The following is a 16,637-nucleotide window of genomic DNA, read 5'->3' on the forward strand; positions in this document are numbered from 1 at the left end:
TTCATTTCCATTCTCTGATTTCAGTATCAACATCTTTAGTCATGAGACTGAAATAGGAGAGATGTGGGGAGGCAAAGACCAGATTGATTACACTTAAAAACAAAGAGCTGAACAGTAGATGTGATCTACAGCCTTTTGAAAAGAAGGTGAAGGATTCATTAAGAACTGAGTATAAGCACTGAATAGCAAGTTACCAAAAGCTTCTCTTTTTCCAAAGCATTTACATGTGTCTCACATCAAGTTTACATCAACACTCTGGGTAAATTTTGATCTGCATCACTGTCCTCAATCATGGTTTTCCAAGAAAGCCACCTTCAAGCTCATGGAGAAACTAGATTTGAATGTGCAGCACATGTATTTTTCATGGACAAATTATGCAACTACATATGTGGTCAGATGTGATTAAAAATATGGTTGAACACGTATTTGCACATGTTTCACATGGTTAATAACATATCTTAGTGCCATATATTTTTAGACATTTTATCAGCTAAAATGTTACTGCTATCACTTCTCAGTGCTTATTTTAATCCTCTCTGCATATAAGCAATGACTGACCGAAATCACCAACACCAGCAATTTTCAACTTCCTCTTCAGAGGTAGGTGTGACATTGAGTCCATACATGTGATATACTCCTACAGACACATCCAGAATTATGTGCAACACTTGGCACTCAGACTACAATCTTCAACCCAAGAAGTCACGTAGTCATGTAGAAAAGAATTTCAGACATCCTTAAATTTATTATAATAAGTTTTTAAAAAAATGAATAACTAGCAAACTTTGGTATTTTATTTAGCTAGAAATTATTTGCAACAGACACCCTTTGTTTGGGACATATTTTGACACTTTGATTGAAAAGCACTGTCCTGCTATACCATAAGTGTACGTGTGAAATCCCAATTCCTGAAGGCTAAAGGTGCATAGAACCAGGGAAAAAGTAATAAGAGAGAAACACATTCTCCACACTGGGCAATGGTGGGATAAGATAAACCTGTGACAAAAGTCCACTAATGAGCATTTTTCTGGAAGCAACTAATTTCCTACCTATGCTCTTTAAAGCCACTGACATCCCAGGCAGGTTTCATAGCCTGTATCTGAATTCAAAGGTGTATTTCTTTCTTGACATGTAGAAGAAAATACTCTAAACACACTTAAAATATGAAGAGGCTATGTTATCTCAACCACCATGCATGGTTCAAAGCACAGGCTCTTGAACTAGTGGTCCAGAGGCCATTTTGCCTCCCAGGGGACATTTGGCAATACTGGGACACTCTTGATTTTCACAACTCAGGGAGGAAAGTGTTGATATCTCATAGGTAGAGGCCAAGGATGCTGCTAAACATACTACAATAAAGAGGACAAGGGCTCCATTCCCAACACAGAACTGTCTGAACCAAGATGCCAATAGTGCTGAGGCTGAAAAACCTTGCTCTCAAGCCAACCTGCCTGGGTTTCAAATCACCTGTTACTTGTATAAGTTATTTAACATCTATGTGCTTATTGTCTTTACCTGTAAAATTAGAATAATAACAGTCTCCACCTTATTGATTTGTTGTGAGAAAAAAATGACACAAAAAGGAGCTAAGAACAATGTCCCGAACAAAGCCAGAGCTTAACAGAAGTTTACTTTTGTTATCACTATATGCATTGAAAAAGACTGAGAAGAAAAACACCAAAATTTTAAAATAAGTTGCTTCTAGGTGGCCAGACCACAACTGATTTTTATTTTCATTATTCTTTTATTTGTCTTTATATTTTCCAAATTTTCTAGAATTGTATTTGTTATTACTCTAACATCCAAAAATATTTTTAAAAGAATATAGAGGAAAGAATCTTCCTTTGGGACATAGTGGAACCGGAAAGACCTGGATTCAGATGCTGGCTTTATTTGCTGTGGGTGGCTTTGGGCAGATTAGTTACCCTGAGCTCCAGTTTCCTGATCAGAAATTGGGTCTAGTAACACATATCAGAGAGCGTCCATCAAGATTAAACATGACAGTCATTCAGTGCCTTGGAAATATGCTGAATGACAGGCTCCAAGAAATGAGCACTTTCCAAGTTTGGCCCAGGAAAAATGAGGCTACAAACAGGGAAATATATTCATGATGGTGACTGCCCTTTTGGTTTTTAAACTGTCCTCTCATCTCAACCCACTGTTTGTCTGGACTCAGAGAAGAAATTGCACCCACACTCTGATCTTTGTCTCTATTCCTTCTACCTCCCCTAGGATACACATCCTAGGAAAGGATCTGATAATCTGGTGGGCAGGGCAGACTAGCAGCCAGAAGTGACTGAGTGAAAGGCAGGACCCAGGTATCACTTTCACAAGCTCCATGCACCCTCACTGTTCCTCTTCGTGTTTCTTCTTTCATCCCCAGCCTCCAAGCTGAAAGTGTTCTTAGCAAGGTCTCTCCTCCAGGGGAGCCTCTCCACTTTCTCTCTGTCTGCTCCTGTTCAGCTGGTTGAGAGGACTGTCCCTTTTTAGATTTGAGAGGGATGAGTGGAAACCCAAAGAGGCTTCTAGACCCAAGCCTCTTGTGTGCACAGCCCTGCTCATCTGAGGAGGCCAGCAAGCGTGCAGTTGGCAAGCACGCTTGCTGGCCAGCTATAGTGTTTCCAGCAGGGCTGCTTCTTTTCCACAACTCATTCCCTCCAGGCCACACTGAAGGCTGGGAGGATGCATAGACAGGATTAAAGGACACACGGTGAAAGAAAAAAAGAAAGTGAAGTCGCTTAGTCGTGTCTGCCTCTTTGTGACCCCATGGACTGTAGTCTACTAGGCTACTCTGTCCATGGGATTTTCCAGGCAAGAGCACTGGAGTGGGTTGTCATTTCCTTCTCCAGAGGATCTTCCCAAACCAGGGATCGAACCCGGGTCTCCTGCATTGTAGGCAGACACTTTACTGTCTGAACCACACCTTATCCACAAACCCTACTCTTAATGTTCTTAATGACCCTTAATCAGATGGAAAAAGAATTGCTGTTTAGTTTTAAGTCATGTCTGACTCTTTTGCAACCCCATGGACTGTAGCCCGCCAGGCTCCTCTGTCCATGGGATTTCCCAGGCAACCCATGCTTTTCCTTCTCCAGGGGATCTCCCCAACCCAGGGATTGAACTTGCAGCTTCTGCATTGGCAGGCAGATTCTTTGCCATTGAGCCACCAGGGAAGCCAAGGAAAAGAATAGAACGGGTTATATTTGTGTATGCTATCAGGAGGAGTGACTATTTTAAGCCTAGTTATTAACCTGATAACTTAAATTCAAATCCCAAGCAAACTTTAAAGATGCCCCAAGACAATCTCTTGTACTCAGGTCCTAATCGCCACGGTATGGAAACGGCAGTCTGGCTCAATCAATTCTGACTCTGAAGATCCCATGGTTCTCCAGGGAGGAGTCCTGTAGGCCAGTGGGATAGGATCTTGGTGCAATGTCCCAAGGAGTGTGAGGGATGGTTGGTTAGGACAGGACAGCCTGGGGCAGGAAGTGACCTTCTCAAGACATTCTCTCTTGGCCCAAGGTGAACTATCTCAACATTGGGAGATGATGCCAGGCCAAAAAACATCAGAGGAAAATGAGACTGTTCAGGGTGCCTCCATGTAGATGTAGATACAAATATCAGGAGAAGTTCATTCTAAATGTTAAATAAAATGTCAGGGGGATTGGTAATCCCCAGGAAAAAAATTTATGGATCTTTCTTGAACTCTAGTCTGCTCCAGGGTTGGTCTGACTAGCATATGTAAATTTCAGACATAACTTTGACTGTTGCCAAGTTTTCCCCTACTACACTTTAACCTCCTCAAGATCGTTCCCCATAAAAGCATGCAAAACAAAATAGATATGGGCCCCAAGAATACTGTCAGAGTCTTCAGTCTTCCCATTCTTCATTCACAAGTGCAGATTGGGATGATATCATAAACAGGCCAGGTGCTAAGTGCTAGAAATCCAGAGATGGAAGAAGTGGGTCCCTTCTGTCCAGAAGCTGACTTCAGATGACTACAATAGTGTTAAGTGTACTTGTTCCAGGGAAATGTAGATTTCAGCAAGGATCAAAGGCTTAATCTAAGAACTAAAGTTCAATAAAGTTCAAGGTGTCAGGGAGACACCCTCCTCTCAAAGTGTTTTTCAGTGAAAGCCTCAAGGGAAACACCTTATACCATGAGGAATTCCACAAATTTTGAATTCTTACCCCCTTTTCTTTCTCTCTGTTATCTTTGACCCACCCAGTAACTTCTTTAAGTTTTCCCACAGCATATAAGAATGAGATGTCATCTTTTCTTGTCAGGGGCCAGAAGGGAAACAACACAGACCAAGAGGAAGTAAACCTTATATTTCAGATATTTTCAGAAGTTAAAAAATCCCTCTTTTTCCCATAAAACCTGAGATAATTTGCAAAAGAGAGGTCTATTCCCTGTTTTAAAGTATGATAATGTTATTTTAAAGCAATAAATCTAGTCAGTTTGATAAAGCATAGTTTGTGTTTATAATTTTAGGAGTTTTTAATCTATTTATTTTATTCTGAAAACCAGGTAAGTACTGTTAAAGATAATATGGTTAGGCTGGTCTTGTTACTAGGTCCTGAGGATGGAAGAATGTTTCTGGGTTGATTAAAAAAAAAATCAACCATGAAGTAATTTTAGATTTCTTTTTTTCCTTTAGACATCCTTTGGTCACCATAGCAACACAGTGTTTTACTACCAGATATCTATACAGCACAAGGGGAAGAGAAGAACAGGCAATTACTTACTGAGTTATTTGGGGGTACAGAATGTGACTAGTGGGATAATTCAAAATTAAATACAGACTTCACTGGGGATCTGTTTTAGCCAGGGAAAATGATTCCATGTTCTAGTAGTGTCAGCTGGACAAAATTTGTAACCAAATCAACTGTTGACATCATCTGAAATAACGGAAGCAGGGAAGCAACACAGTTCAGTGGTTAAGAGCATGGACTCTGATGTCAAGTTTTTTCAGTCCAAACCCTATTTCTCCTATTTGATTGCTGTGTGACCTTGGGAAAGTTCCTTAACTTCTCTGTGCCTTAGTTTCTTCATCTTCAAAATGTGGGTACTAATAATAACTCCCACAGAAGGTTATTATACAGATTAAATAACCGAGTGTGCTTAGAATGATGCCTTACACATAGCAAGAACTTTATAAGTATTTGTTAAATAAAGACAAAATAAAATGTAAATCTGCTAGTTCCTCTCTTTGTGCTGGGTAGAAATAATCAAAGGGATCAAGATTTGAGTGCATGGCAGATTCTTTTAGCCTGTAACTCTGGAAGATTCCTTTGAGGACTTCCTGGGAGCCTTCTTGGTAGCTATTCTGAAAGATATGAGATTTGGTGGACAGCCTACCATCCCTAACAGAGAGCTGAAAACAATCACAAGCACTCCTGGTATCAGGGACATCAGAAGGAAGATGATCACACAGCACAAAGAAACAGCATGCTAGCCCACTCAGACTCCCTCAGCCACAGCCAATAACCTTTGGGAACATGGACACAGAATAAGCAGCTGAAAAAGGATGAAACAGGATTTGATTGTAGTGACATATGAAATCTGGCTGGTGTCAGTAATATTATTTTTCCCTCTTTCCAGGATTCAAAGGAAAAAAAAAAATCTGTTTCAGCAATGAGTGCTTTGTTTTATTCATTATCACTGTATACAATGTCCATCTCATTTTTCTTCAACAGGCAGTTACTGTGGTGAATTATGCATTTTATAGAACTACCTAGGCATCTTTTCTGGACCTGTGACAAATCAAAAGCCCCTAACCAACATGTAAGCCAAGACAAAATCTCCAAATGGCCTGGAAAACAGAAGGTATCATATCCTCTGAGCCAAATTTCAGCCACGAAACCGCGGGGTCTCTAGCACATACCTTCATCTGGACTTGATTTCAGAGACGGTCTCCTTGGGTCTTCGTGGTCAGGATCAGCCCTTGCAGAGGAGTTTGGAGGATGCCATAAACCACCACAGAAGCTTGGGAACACAGTCATATCTGTCCTCTGCCTTCCCCTTGGCTCACAGCCTGCTTCCTGGTGGGAAGACAAGATGACGCTGTGCAGGGGTGACTGTTAAACCATCTTCCCGCCCCCAGCCCCACTCTCCCGGCGCCCCTCCCTTCTCCTTTCCTGGGCTCTGGAATGTGTCACATGGGAAATGGATCATGTGGCTCACGAGGAGAATGTGGCCAGCTTCTCTCTCCCTTCCCCCTCACTTTTCCTTTCAGGAGCACAGAGGCAGAAATCTCCGACCTGATTGGCTCAGACCAAAAATCTCCATATGAAAAGGGGAAGATTCAACCATCCAAACCTCTAGTTACTTCGCCACTTTCTTTTTTATTTCTCATCTGAACATTTTATCCTGGACATGCAGAATTGCTTGGAAGGGCAGGAAAGGATGCTTTCTCCCCGGGCCCTCCCTTTCTTTCTTGTCATCCATACCCTAAGTTGGAATGGTGTTCCCTAAGCTCCCTCCAGAGCCCCCTTGGCACATCTGACAAAAATCAAGTGTTCAGCACCACGGACAGCATTATACCCCCTCAGCAGTGCTCATTCGTCTACTTCACTCTCGGGTGAATACAACTATTTTAAAAATATTTCCCTGAGGTTTTGTGTCTAAACATACACCTGGCCATATATAAGTAGGACTCCAACTTCCCCTACTGTCAACTTACTTTTATAAACACAAATATAATTTTTACATATCATCAAATGTCTACCTTCCCACCCCCATCCCACCACCCATCCACACTCTTGAAACATGCTCCATGTTTTGGGGGTGGAGAGGAAATTCTCATTACACAGTTTATCATATGCCCATATATCTATGCTCACAGGCACAACCACAGAAATATGTAGGTTTCCTGAGTGTGTATGTTCAGATGTCCTTAGCCCCATCCCTAGGCCTCAGGCAGGGCTGAGTTAAGAGGCAGAGAGCGAGTCTGGTAGGAGCTGTTTTGTGCAGGGTCTTTCCTGCTTCGCTGACGTCCTGGTTGCCATGGTGCTAGGCAACTGCTGAAGGGGATGACTGCGTTCAGAACCAGTCACCATGGGACCCTGCTGACTAAAGAAAGGAAGAGGGAACAGAACTGAATTGCAGAGGAGGACTTTCAATTAGCATTTTCAGAGCCAATTTACCTAATGGGCCCCTTCTTTACTGAATTGTTACTGACCCTAAATCTTGAAAGGATTCTAGGAATTAGTATGGACACTGTGATGGTAACTCCTTCCACCCTTCACTGCTTCTTTCCTTAAAAATCTATTTAGGTGCAACAGAATGAAAATGCCAGCTTCACAGAAGGACTGTGGCGTGCCATCAGAAAGCGGGGTTGGGGTGGGGGGGTGGAGGGGGTGGAGGGGTGGAAGAACACAGGAAACATACTTCTCAGGTTGCGGCTTCTGACTTTTATGAGGCCATTCATCTAGATCTAACAGGCTTAAGTGGGAGATACACTAGACCTACACCTGAACTAGGAACAATTGTGCATGCTTTATGAATTTACAGGACAAAAGATAAATATTGTTAATTGTGACTTGTTGGATTATTTTAAATAAAAATAAATTTGAATAAAAAGGTCAATCCCTTGCATAACATTTGGACTATCCCAAGTTAGGAACTGAATCTATACATTTGTCTCTTTAGGTATACATATAACCTGTTTGTTTCTAACTCAGAATTCTAAGCATGGCAATTCTGAATATTGTATTTCTTTGGGGGGGGTTCAGGTAGAAATACTGACTTTCAATGTGCAGTAAGGCAAATTCTGTTAAGAAAAGAGGTAGCATAGAAGAGCCCCAGTGTAATTTCATGACCTGAAGCTCTTTCCTGGCCTAATGTCCGTAGCTTAAGACATGTTTACTTCTTTTATTCTAGGATAAGAATCAAGTTAATTCTAGTTTTTCTATGTAAGGCTCAGAGAAATTCAACTCTGTTAATTCTAACACTGGCCCCTTTCAGAAAATTAATTTATCAGGAAAGCTGGACATGTGTTTGAAGAAATTCTTAAGAGAGTCAGTCAGATGGTAACTTAATATCATCTCTCTTCTCTTAGTGAATAATAAGAATAATAATAACAGCAATGACAACAGAACCAGCTAATTATTTATCATGAGCCATGATTTCATTTTATCCTCCTATCCAACCAGAGAAAAACTTAACTGTATTTTTCTCATTTATTTAATAGACTCCTTGGAGGTTTAGCCTGACTTGGTAAAAGAAATTATCATATTTTTAATAAAACATTCATCACACTGGTAAAAAAAATATTGGGAGTGGGGTGATGTATTATGTTTCTCAGCAAATTATGGTGGCTCAGACGGTAAAGATTCCGCCTGTAGTGCAGGAGACCTGGGTTGGATCCCTGGGTCAAGAAGATCCCCTGGAAGAGGGCATGGCAACCCACTCCAGTATTCTTGCCTGGAGAATCCCCATGGACAGAGGAGCCTGGCGGGCTACAATCCATGGAGTGGCAAAGAGTTGGACACGACTGAGCACATCCAACCATAAGACAGGCACTGTCATTAACATTCCTGTTTTACAGACAAGGAAACTTAGGGAGGAGAAGTAATATGCCCACAACCACACCACTAGTTAGTATAGGAGCTAGGACTTGGGACTATTTAGTCTAACTCCAGAGCAGGTACACTATACTATACTATTCTATATCATAAATAATGGATTCATTTAAAGTAACATCAATTTAATGTGACTGATGTGATTCAGTACTGTAGGCCTTTGACAGAAGAAATCAGAAAGACTGCTTTAAATCATTTGAGCGCAAAAAAAGATCAAATTATTCATTCTTTTTAGAATGACTGCACATGTACATCATAGCTTAATGATAAAATAATAAAAAAATAATAATAATAAAAACAATTTCATAAGGAATAATAATCTGAAATATTATTAATAATAGCTATAAAATGCTATGTAATATATGAATTATATTAAAATATTATATTTATAATCATCAAACTTATTCCCAGCATTTTTGAAGAAAGTAGACAGTCATCTTCCATCCAACCCATAAAATCCCGTAATATTTGTGTAACTGGGGTCATATTTTGAAAATAATTTATGTGATTTTTTTTTCTCCTCTGCCTGCCTGGGGAATCAATTTCCTTGGGGACAGGGAATGTGGCACTCTTTGGAGTTACCAAAGTGATGGGAAAAAAAGAAGGAATAAATATTCAGCTTCCAAAATTTAAAACAGGAGTGTACAGCAAGACAATAGGCTTGAAATCCAAGCTACTGTTTTGAAAGCCATTCTCAAAATTTCTTTGTCTGTCATCAAACAAATATGGAAGACTTTGCTCAGATTGTCTGGTACCATCGAGCAGGCCTTCAGGCTGGGGCAGGCAAAAATTTTCCAAAGGGTCCCGAAGTCTGTAGCCAGTTCTATGAGAATTAATTTTTAGATCCTTAACTTCCACAAACTGATCTTCCTGTGAACTGGTGCAGTCAAAATATCATGCTGGTTCTTGATTCCCATCTAGAAATTTTTCTTCCCTTTTACCACAGACTGGTGAACCTCTCACCCACCTCTACCTCAAATCCTACCACGGTCAATTGCCTGGGAGCCAAGCAAAAGAAACAACTGGAAACATTGAGGATGCTATTGAGATATTAGTGAACTTGATAACTGAGTTAACACATCCTTTAAAAAAAAAGCTTTCCAACTGCTTTAAACAAAGCTGATACCAATGGTATTTTTCAGAGAACTAGAACAAATAATTTCACAATTTGAATGGAAATACAAAAAACCTCGAATAGCCAAAGCAATCTTGAGAAAGAAGAATGCAACTGGAGGAATCAACCTGCCAGGCTTCAGTCTCTACTACAAAGCCACAGTCATCAAGACAGTATGGTACTAGCACAAAGACAGAAATATAGATCAATGGAACAGAATAGAAAGCCCAGAGATAAATCCATGCATCTATGGGCACCTTATCTTTGACAAAGGAGGCAAGAACATACAATGGAGAAAAGACAACCTCTTTAACAAGTGGGGCTGAGAAAACTGGTCAACCACTTGTAAAAGAATGAAACTAGAACACTTTCTAACACCATAAAATAAACTCAAAATGGATTAAAGATCTAAATGTAAGACCAGAAACTATAAAACTCCTAGAGGAAAACATAGGCAAAACACTCTCTGACATAAACCACAGCAGGATTCTCTATGACCTACCTCCCAGAATACTGGAAATAAAAACAGGGATAAACAAATGGTACCTAATTAAAATTAAAAGCTTCTGCACAACAAAGGAAACTATAAGCAAAGTGAAAGGACAACTTTCAGAATGGGAGAAAATAATAGCAAATGAAGCAACGGACAAAGAATTAATCTCAAAAATATACAAGCAACTCCTGCAGCTCAATTCCAGAAAAATAAAAGACCCAATCAAAAAGTGGGCCAAAGAACTAAACAGGCATTTCTCCAAAGAAGACATACAGATGGCTAACAAACATATGAAAAGATGCTCAACATCACTCATTATCAGAGAAATGCAAATCAAAACCACAATGAGGTACCATTACACGCCAGTCAGAATGGCTGCTATCCAAAAGTCTACAAGCAATAAATGCTGGAGAGGGTGTGGAGAAAAGGGAACCCTCTCACACTGTTGGTGGGAATGCAAACTAGTACAGCCACTATGGAGAACAGTGTGGAGATTCCTTAAAAAATTGGAAATAGAACTGCCATATGACCCAGCAATCCCACTGCTGGGCATACTGAAGAAACCAGAATTGAAAGAGACACGTGTACCCCAATGTTCATCGCAGCACTGTTTATAATAGCCAGGACATGGAGGCAACCTAGATGCCCATCAGCAGATGAGTGGATAAGAAAGCTGTGGTATATATATATACAATGGAATATTACTCAGCCATTAAAAAGAATACCTTTGAATCAATACTAATGAGGTGGATGAAATTGGAGCCTATTATACAGAGTGAAGTAAGCCAGAAAGAAAAACACCAATACAGTATACTAACACATATATACAGAATTTAGAAAGATGGTAACGATAACCCTGTATGTGAGATAGCAAGAGAGACACAGATGTATTGAACAGTCTTTTGGACTCTGTGGGAGAGGGTGAGGGTGGGATGATATGGGAGAATGGCATTGAAACATTTAAATTATCATATGTGAAGTGAATCGCCAGTCCAGGTTCGATGCATGATACAGGATGCTCGGGGCTGGTGCACTGGGATGACCCAGAGGGATGGAATGGGGAGGGAGTTGGGAGGGGGGTTCAGGATGGGGAACACATGTACACCCATGGCAGATTCATGTCAATGTATGGCAAAACCAATACAATGTTGTAAAGTAAAATAAATAAATAATTTAAATTAAAAAAAAATAAAAAAATAAAGCTGAAAGCAAACCACTATCCAATTGTCCACTGAGAGATTCATTAAAACAGTTCTCTTAAAGAAAACTCTATTTACAAAAGAATGCCAGCTAATAAATGCAGAATATAATAGTTAGAATACCATTTTTGCAGGCCCCAGTGTAAGAAATGATTCAGGCAAGGACCACAACAGATATTCAAACCAGGAGATGAAAAGTTGTTGGGAACAGGTTGTTTGTAGATTATTTACAAACTTTCAATGGTGAGACTGGGAGAGGGGGTCATCATCTTAACCAAGTGACCAAATTTAGCATCACTAACAATGGTGGGCCACCGTCCATAGGGTAGCAAAGAGTCAGGCATGACTGAGCACACATACAACAATGGGACAACCTGAAATTAGTGTCTAACATAAAGCAATGTAACCTACTCAACATTACTCATGAAGTATTCTTTCCAAAAAACATTTATCTGAATATAATCAAACCTCTATACAGTGTGCCTCTCGGGGAGGGGAGTGGGGTGGGGGAAGCGGTGGTTGGAGAAACAAATCAAAGACATTATAAGAAAAAAATCAACCAAATTGAGAACACAGAATATTCTGCAAGAGAACTAGTCTGGACTTATCAGAAGGTCATTGTTTTAAAATAAGAAGGGTGAGCTGTGACAGATTTAAGAGACTAAAGAAAACCAATTGCAAAGCACGTAATTTGATGAAATGCTGACTGAGGAGAGAGAGTTAGTATAAAATAGCTCTAAAATATTTTGGGGACAATTGGGGAAATTTGTCTTGTGATTTGTATTAGATGGTGTCAGGAAATCATTATTTCTATTGGGTGTGAGAAAGGAATTGTAGTTAATGGGTGGATTTTCTTATACTTAAAGGAGATGTTGAAGAATTAAGGATGAAAGGTCAAGATGAATTCAAGTTACTCACATGTGGTTAAACAAGAAAAAATACGTACATACATAATCAGAAAAGGAAAGTAACAACTGGCGAATCTAGGTGAAGAGTGTGTGGGTGTTTACTGTACTGTACTTTCAACTCTGTTGTCTGAATGAAAATGGAAAGTAATAAATTCTGCTCTGTGGTGGACAAGGACATGCCACACAGAGAGTAAGAGTCTCTCCCTCTAGATCTCAGGTTCAGAGAGAAAGAGATAAAGGAGAATAAAGCAGCCAGTCACTGGACCTGACTCCTTCTAGACCTAAGAAGGATATGAGCGTATTCATTTTCTCTTGGTGACTCTTTCAAATTATTGGAAACAATGGCTTCAAACAACAAAAATCTACTGTCTTATGGTATTGTAGGTCAGAAATTCAACATGGGTCTTAGGGCTCAGATTATGGAGACAGCAGGGCCGTGTTCTCTTCTGGAGGCTACAGAAAAGAGAATCTGTTTCCATGCTGCCTACATCCTTTGGCTCTTAACTCCCTTACTCCATCTTTGAAACCAACCATCTTGTATCTCTTTAACCATTACTTCACAGTCAGAAAGTAACCATTCCAGAGTCACTCCCTGTGACTCTGACCTCAGACTGGAAAGTCACTAGATTGGATCCTCGAGATAATCCAGGATAATCTCCCCTCTCAAGGCGTTAACTTAGTCATATCTACAAAGTCCCTTTTACCCTGGAAGGTAACATATTCACAGGGTCTGAGTATTAGGGTGAATATCTATAGGTGTCCTAACCCTGTGTACCACAGTAAGTTACCTCCAGGTTGAGAGGAGCACTCAGGGCAAGAGATCTCTGCTTTTGCTCCCCTCTGGAGACAGCTCCCCTCACACCTCTTTCTGAACTTTGCATGGCCATTTGGGCCAATGGCAAATTTTCTACAGCGTACACAGGCATACAGAGCAGCTGACCATCCCAAGAGTTTCCTGTTCCTTTGAAGCATGGATGTTAAACTAACAGCCATGGGACCTGCTGTGGTCAGGTGAGGTGACTCGATAGCAAGAGCCAAGGAGAAGCAGAGTTGCTAAGGGGGAGAGGCTGTTCCTCCCTGGGAGATTTGCCTGAAGCCAAAAATGGGCCATGAATTCATGAGATCCAGGCTTCAGCATCACAGGCCAGCAGGTTCCCCAGTGATCAGGCCAGCAAGGGGCATCATGCAAAAACCCTGCCCGTGCACACAGTAGGTCCAGAACGAAGCCTACTCACGAGTCCACAAGGGTGTATCTATTGCCCCTCCCCACCCTTCATACACATGGACGTTATCGTCAGAGACGATGTCAGGACCTCCTTGGGAAACATTATGAAACAGGACACATTTTTATTCAAAGGAGACTTATGCTACTTAAAGGAACCACTTAAATAATGAAATTGATTGAACTATATTTGAGACTGAACTGGACACTTAGTTGGTTTTTCTGTAATCGAACAGTTGGGATGACTTTAAAATATGACCACAAATTCTTTGATATGCCTCCCTTCAAATGGTGACATCTAATAATATTTCTCTTGAACATGGGCCATCCTTACAACCTGTTTCCAGTTAAAATGATGTGGTAGAAGTGATTCTCTGTAATTTCTGTGGCTAGATCATCGCAAGGACAGTTTCTGCCTGGCTCTCTCCCTCTTGGATGACTCATTCTTGGGGAAGCCAGCCACCATGTCATAAGGACACTAATGCTGTACTGTAAAGAGGTCCATGCATGGGAAACTGAGGCCTCTCACCAACCAGTGCCAACTAGCAACAGGACAGGGAGCCACCCTGATATCAGATCCTCCAGCCCTAGTCAAGCGACTGCAGTCCAGATGACATCTTTTTTTGTTGTTGTTCTGCTGGGTCTTCACTGCTGCACATGGGCTTTCCCTAGTTGCAGCAAGGGAGGGCTAATTTCCAGCTGTAGTGCATTGCGATGGCTTCTCTTATGCAGAGCACAGACTCTAGGGTGTGCGAACTTCAGTAGTTAATGGCATATAGGCTTAGTTACTCTACGTTGCGGTGGAGAAGGAAATGGCAACCCACTCCAGTATTCTTGCCTGGAGAATCCCACAGATGGAGGAGCCTGGTAGGCTGCAGTCCATGGGGTCACAAAGAGTCAGACACGACTGAGTGACTTCACTTCACTCACTTCATACTTTCTCACTGGAGAAGGAAATGGCAACCCACTCCAGTATCCTTGCCTGGAGAATCCCATGGACAGAGGAGCCTGGCTGGCCATGGTCCATGGGGTCACAGAGAGTCAGACATGACTGAAGTGACTAAGCATGCACACACTCTATGTTGTGGAATCTTCCTGGACCAGGGATTGAACTCATGTCCCCTGCATTGGCAAGTGGATTCTTATCCACTGTACCACTAAGGAAGTCACAGACAACATCCTGACTGCAACTTTGTGAGATCCCAGGCCAGAACTACCTGGTTAAGCTGCTCCCAAATTCCTCACCCACAAAAATGATAAGGTAATGCTTATTATTAAGTTCCTAAGTTTGGGGGAATTTTGTTATGCAATAATAGATAACATACCCACATGAAAACTCTAGAAAACAATGAAGAGAACTACTTTTTCTTGGCATATTTGAGCAGTAGTGAGTTAAAAAGTGTCCCTGCTGCATTTGTGTGTGTTCCTGTTGTGGAAAATTATGGTTTTATTAATCCAAGGGCAGGAGGAAAGGGAGAACACAACTAGCCACATTAGAGAGCTATCTAAGGGGAAATAAGAAAGCCACTGGGGTGGAGGTGGATTTATTATAAAGATTCTGAAGAAGAACTGCAGGGAACTCAAGAACAGGAAGTGGTAGTGACACCAAAGATGGGACTAAAGTAAGGGACAGAAAGCTGTCAGAGCTGAGATAGCCACCGACTCCATCTCTTTCTCTCTTGAGGCTACAAAACCTATTCTCTCCCATTTTCTCTCTCTTAATTAACAGCATTCACCTGCTTCTCTTTTGCAATCACCTTGTTCCGATTACTAATGCACAAATGGTGGCCTCAGCTCTGTGCAAGTTACATGACCTTACAAAATTCAAAGCTTGTATCTAAATGAACCAGTCTCAATTAAAACAGAATTACAATATGATGCAGCAAGCCTACTTCTGAGTATACTGTTGTTGTCTAGTTGCTCAGTCATGTCTGACTCTTTGCAGCCCCATGAACTAGAACCCCCCAGGCTCATTTGTCCATAGAATTTTCCAGGCAAGAATACTGGAGTGGGCTGCCATGCCCTCCTCCAGGGGATCTTCCCGACCCTGGGATCAAACCCATGTCTCCTGCGTTGGCAGACAGATTCTTTACCACTCAATTTAGTTCAGTTTAGTCGCTCAGTCATGTCCAACTCTTTTTGACCCCATGAATCGCAGCATGCCAGGCCTCCCTGTCCATCACCAACTCCCAGAGTTTACTCAAACTCATGTCCATCGAGTCGGAGATGCCATCCAGCCATCTTATCCTCTGTTGTCCCCTTCTCCTCCTGTCCCCAATCCCTCCCAGCATCAGGGTCTTTTCCAATGAGTTAACTCTTCGCATGAGGTGGCCAAAGTACTGGAGTTTCAGCTTCGGCATCAGTCCTTCCAATGAACACCCAGGACTGATCTCCTTTAGGATGGACTGGTTGGATCTCCTTGCACCAAGGGACTCTCAGGAGTCTTCTCCAACACCACAGTTCAAAAGCATCAATTCTTCGGCACTCAGCTTTCTTCACAGTCCAACTCTCACATCCATACATGACCACTGGAAAAACCATAGCCTTGACTAGACAGATCTTTGTTGGCAAAGTCATGTCTCTGCTTTTTAATATGCTATCTAGGTTGGTCATAACTTTCCTTCCATGGAATAAGCGTCTTTTAATTTCATGACTGCAATCACCATCTGCAGTGATTTTGGAGCCCAGAAAAATAAAGCCTGACACTGTTTCCACTGTTTCCCCATCTATTTGCCATGAAGTGATGGGACCAGATGCCATGATCTTAATTTTCTGAATGTTGAGCTTTAAGCCAACTTTTTCACTCTCCTCTTTCACTTTCATCAAGAGGCTTTTTAGTTCCTCTTCACTTTCTGCCATAAGGGTGGTGTCATCTGCATATGTGAGGTTATTGATATTTCTCCTGGCAATCTTGATTTTAGACACCTGGAAAGTCCACTTCTGGGTATATACCTAAAGGAAATAAAATCACTGTCTAGAAGAGATGTCTGCATTCCCATGTTCATGGACATATCATTCACAATAGCCAAGATATGTGGAAACAATGTGTCTGTTGACAGATGAATGAGTAAAGAAAATGTGATACAGAAATACCGCCCCCACACACACACACCCA

At 41.3% G+C, this 16,637-nt stretch overlaps 1 protein-coding gene across 5 annotated transcripts in view; it reads right to left on the minus strand.

The window, feature by feature from the left end:
• GPR19 (G protein-coupled receptor 19) overlaps positions 1-16,637 on the minus strand; it is a 38,991-nt gene that overhangs the window by 18,393 nt on the left and 3,961 nt on the right. For all 5 annotated transcript variants that reach the window (XM_043882420.1, XM_043882419.1, XM_043882418.1 and 2 more), the window contains exon 3: positions 5,889-6,045. The gene's annotated coding sequence lies outside the window, so the exon portion shown is untranslated. The remainder of the gene's footprint in view (positions 1-5,888; positions 6,046-16,637) is intronic.

The sequence above is a fragment of the Cervus elaphus genome, chromosome 22, assembly GCF_910594005.1.
Source record: "Cervus elaphus chromosome 22, mCerEla1.1, whole genome shotgun sequence".
In the NCBI taxonomy this organism is placed as follows: Eukaryota; Metazoa; Chordata; class Mammalia; order Artiodactyla; family Cervidae; genus Cervus; species Cervus elaphus.